Here is a 5000-nt window from a genome sequence, read left to right as displayed (position 1 = left end):
CCTTCACTGACAGCAGCCTGGCCTGAGTGGTAACGCTCAATCACAGGCTGATTCCTCTGACTGTCATTAGCTATGTTTCCATCAAAAGATGCAAATTAAACTTATGTGCAAAACTGGGATATATTTTACGAATTTTTCAGGGCAGCTGTTAAATTACAGCCATTAAATTACAGAAATTTATCGTAAAATAATGGCCTGTAAATTACAGAAATTTACCATAAAGGAAATGTTGTTAAATTACTGAAATTTACCGTAAAATCACAGACAGGAAATTTAAAGGACATTTCTGTAATTTAACGCGTGTTATTTTACAGTGAATTTCTGTAATTTAACGGACGTTATTTTTCGGCAAATTTATGTAATTTAACGTCTGTTATTTTATGATAAATGTCTGTAATTTAACATTCGTTATTTTACAGTAAATTTCTGTAATTTAACGTCTGTTATTTTACAATAAATTTCTGTAATTCAATGGCCATTATGGTACGGTCAATTTTTGTAATTTAACGTCCATTATTTCACGGTAAATTTCTGTAATTTAATGTCTGTTATTTTACAATAAATTTCTGTAATTTAACATCTGTTATTTTACGGTAAATTTCTGTAATTTAATGTCTGTTATTTTACGGTAAATTTCTGTAATTTAATGTCTGTTATTTTATGGTAAATTTCTGTAATTTAACCTCGTTATTTTACAATACATTTCTGTAATTTAAAATATGTTATTTTATGGTAAATTTCTGTAATTTAACTTCGTTATTTTACAATACATTTCTGTAATTTAACATCTGTTATTTTACGGTAAATTTCTGTAATTTAACCTCGTTATTTTACAATACATTTCTGTAATTTAACATCTGTTATTTTACGGTACATTTCTGTAATTTAACATCTGTTATTTTACGGTACATTTCTGTAATTTAACATCTGTTATTTTACTGTAAATTTCTGTAATTTAACATCTGTTATATTACTGTAAATTTCTGTAATTTAACGTCTGTTATTTTACGGTAAATTTCTGTAATTTAATGTCTGTTATGTTCCAGTAATTTTTTGTCATTTAATGTCCATTATTTTATATTAAATTTCTGTAATTTAATGGTCGTTACTTTATGTTGTTTTATTTCTGTTTTTAAAAAAAACGTAAAATATAGTTTTTTTAACAGTGTACTCAGTTGTGCACATATGTTTTTTTAATGCTCATTTTCAAAATTTATGCCCATCTAGGTCTTAAAAATAAGTGAATGGAAACATCTGAAATGGCTGTTTTGTTGTTTGAACACCTGCACTGTGCACCTTCTCTCTCTTTCTCTCTCTCTCTTACAGTGGAGAATTATAAAGGGTGTTATTGCTGTCAATGCATTCGTCTCTGTTATTAATCCTAATATCAATGACAGTTGTGCTTTTTGTGGTTTTAGAGAGACTGTTTTTCATTGTTTTTAGAGTGTGATAGATTGAAGTCACTGTTTGTTTTGTTGGAGCACTTTGGAGTATCTTTTACACCTACTGCTTTCATTTTGGGGGCTGGCTACAATCATAGCCAAATATTCAACTAGCAATTAATCAACTGTGGTGGGGTGGGACAGGCAAAAATGACAATCTGTAGGTCAAGTACATAATAGAGTGTAATAGTGTTTTTTAAGTGTAATAGATTGCGGTCACTGTTTGTTTTGTTGGAGCACTTAGTTTTTGTCTTCCTAGAATCTTTTACTGCGTTCATTTTGAAGGCTGGTTACATTCATAGTCAAAAATTCAAATGGCAAGTAATTCATTTAGTGGTGGGACAGGCAAAAATGGCAATCTACAGATTAAGGAAAAGTAAGATAATTCACACGGTCAGGATGTAATTTTGTCTTTTAAAAGATTCTGGTTGAATTAAAACATTATAAGGATATGAACGATTTAAATAGGTTTATATTGCTATAAGTGGTGTTTTAACCATGTGCTGTTGGGGAGGACAATTTAATTTTTATTTTGTTGTAATATATATATATATATATATATATATATATATATATATATATATATATATATATATATATATATATATATCTACAGTTGAAGTCAGAATTATTAGCCCCCCTTTGAATTTTTTTTCTTTGTTGTATTTCGGCTAGAAAAAAAGCAGTCTTACATTGTTTATAAACCATTTTAAGGTCAATATAATTAGCCCCTTTAAGCTATTTTTTTTTCATTTGATCTGACTCTGCAAAATGATAATAATAATAATAATAACAATAATAATAATAATAATGGGGCAACGCAGTGGCGCAGTAGGTAGTGCTGTCGCCTCACAGCAAGAAGGTCACTGGTTCGGCCTCGGCTGGGTCAGTTGGCGTTTCTGTGTGGAGTTTGCATGTTCTCCCTGCGTTTGCGTGGGTTTCCTCCGGGTGCTACGGTTTCCCCCACAGTCCAAAGACATGTGGTACAGGTGAATTGAGTAGGCTAAATTGTCTGTAGTGAATGAGTGTGTGTGGATGTTTCTCAGAGATGGGTTGTGGCTGGCAGGGCATCCGCTGTGTAAAACAGATGCTGGATAAGTTAGTGGTTCATTCCGCTGTGGCGACCCCAGATCAATAAAGGGACTAAGCTGAACAGAAAATGAATGAATAATAATAATAATATAGTAACAATCAAGTTGTTGTTATGATTATTGACTTAATATACATGATATATATAATTTATTTGTTTTTGCTATTTAAATATTTTAATTACTAAATACTTTGATCTCTATTCTCGTTAAATTTCTGATCTCATATCACCATCTACTGGCGACTTTCTAGCACTGCATGTTGCAATCTTGAAGAATTGTGAACATTATCTGAATGAATGGAGCAGACTTGATTTGAGGGCCCTAAGCAATTCCAGGTTTAGGGCCCTAGCATTGAAACTCAAAACAATCTCTTCTCTATAGATTTTTTCCTCTGTAGATTCGTTTTTTTGTGTGCATTAATAAACTAATTAAAATAATATCTATTTTATGTGAAACCTTTTTCTTCTTAATGTAAAATTAAATACAATTAATTCACAAATAAAAAACAAGTTCACAAATGTAGTGTTAATTAGCCATATTTGTGGTTAGATTTTAATATCTGCATGTGCAGTACTGAAGGAACATTCCACTATTCAAGGGGGCCCCCGGTTTTAAAAAATAAATAATAACGTTCAGATGTTAATGGTTTTAGACAGATTTGCTAGAAATAACATATGATAAAACAAAAATTATAAAAAAGCTATATGATTAATATAGACTGCTTGGCATTGGTCGAGGCCCTCTAATTCCCCGGGGCCTTAAGCGGCTGCTTACCTTGCTTATTGCTTAAGTCCACCCCTGTGAATGAATGAATGAATGAATCTTAGCTTAATGTTAATATACATTCGTTAATGGTCTTTTAATATGATTGTATAAAAATAAATCTTTCATTTTAAAGCGAATGTGCTGTTTTACACAATATTGATGTGCTAAACTATAATAATTCATCAACACAGTCAGTAATAATTATGTAATGATATTAATAAATATGATTTTTTAAAATAATTGTAAATAATAATAATAATAATTAATGTATATTTGTATCAGCATGTATAATGTATATGAGCAATTCCATGCAAATGTCAACCTTGCCATACAATTTTTTTTATTTTCACCAAACTAGCAAAACCATTTCAGTTTTATGTGTAGGGTTGTATTTTACTGTACTGTAAAAATACTCCAAAATGTCTCTATCAATGTTTTCAAACAATTATATTTGATTCACCAAATTCACATAATGGCGATTTCACATCTGTCACATCCATAACAGAGAGATGTCACATCCATAGCGAAGCTTTTTCCTCATAAATGCAAAAATGTACAATAAAATAAAATCATTAACTTTTGTTCTATAGTGAGCCGCCTCTTATCGTCTTGATTAGCGTTGTTTGTTTTGGGTTGTGCAGTTTAATTCACAGAACTTCTGCAAAGTATGTTGTGGACTGTAAACTGGTCACATCCATAACGCATGTTTATTTTTCTCATTTTAAATATAACTTTTTTTTTTACAGATTTAGATTTTTCTGATCTCATAACTCTGTGGTCAGTTGTTTTGGAAAATATAAAGATAATGTTAGCATAGTTTCAATGTGAATTTATATGTTGGGTTTTTACTGCAAATGCGCAGTGGTGGAAAGAGTACTGAAAAATCATACTCTAGTAAAAGTACCATTACTTGCCTAAAAATGTAGTGCGAGAAAAGTAAAAGTTATTAAAAGTGTAAATATTACTTACAGTATGAGTAAAAAGTAGCCCTTTCAAAAGTACCCTAGAGTAGGGAATAGTGAGTATTACACTGTGAAAAGCTGATGCATTTACATGTACTTTGTGGATGTGTGTAAACGTAATATTCTGTAGTCCATTTAGTTATTGTCCAGCAGGCACTCAACATCATAAGATGTTAATATTAGGTTAGGTTTTGATGTCGGGTCATCAAAATGCAATGTCTAGCCAGCATCTAAGGACAACGTTATTTTGATGTCCAATAATGGTGTCAAATGACGTTGATATTTGGTTGATTTTAGGTTGTGTTAAAAAGTGACCAAAATCCAACATCAAGCCAACATCTTAAACCAACGTCATATTGACGACAAATACTGACAGTTATTAGTCAGGTATGGCAACCAAAATCCAACATCTGATAGACGTAAGAGTGGTAACGTCCATGCAACATCAAGCTGTCACATCATTAGATGTTGATATTTGGTTAGTTTTAGGTTGGACATTGATGTCGGCCTGACGTTGGGTTCTGATGTCAAACAGATTTTCATTTGCAAACAAAATTCAACATCCCCTTGACATTGGGGTATAACGTCAACTTGACGAGACGATGACTTCTTGTGCCTGCTGGGCCTTTAAGGACATTTCGGTTATCATAAAGTAAACATTCCCCATCTTCTCATCAGTGACATGCATCTTCACAGTCTCTGGGTCAATGCGTGTAAAGATTTTGGACATCTTCTTGGAC

The sequence above is a fragment of the Danio aesculapii genome, chromosome 20, assembly GCF_903798145.1.
Source record: "Danio aesculapii chromosome 20, fDanAes4.1, whole genome shotgun sequence".
In the NCBI taxonomy this organism is placed as follows: domain Eukaryota; kingdom Metazoa; phylum Chordata; class Actinopteri; order Cypriniformes; family Danionidae; genus Danio; species Danio aesculapii.
The sequence above is the reverse complement of the archived record's forward strand: the minus strand, read 5'-3'. Positions refer to the sequence as shown.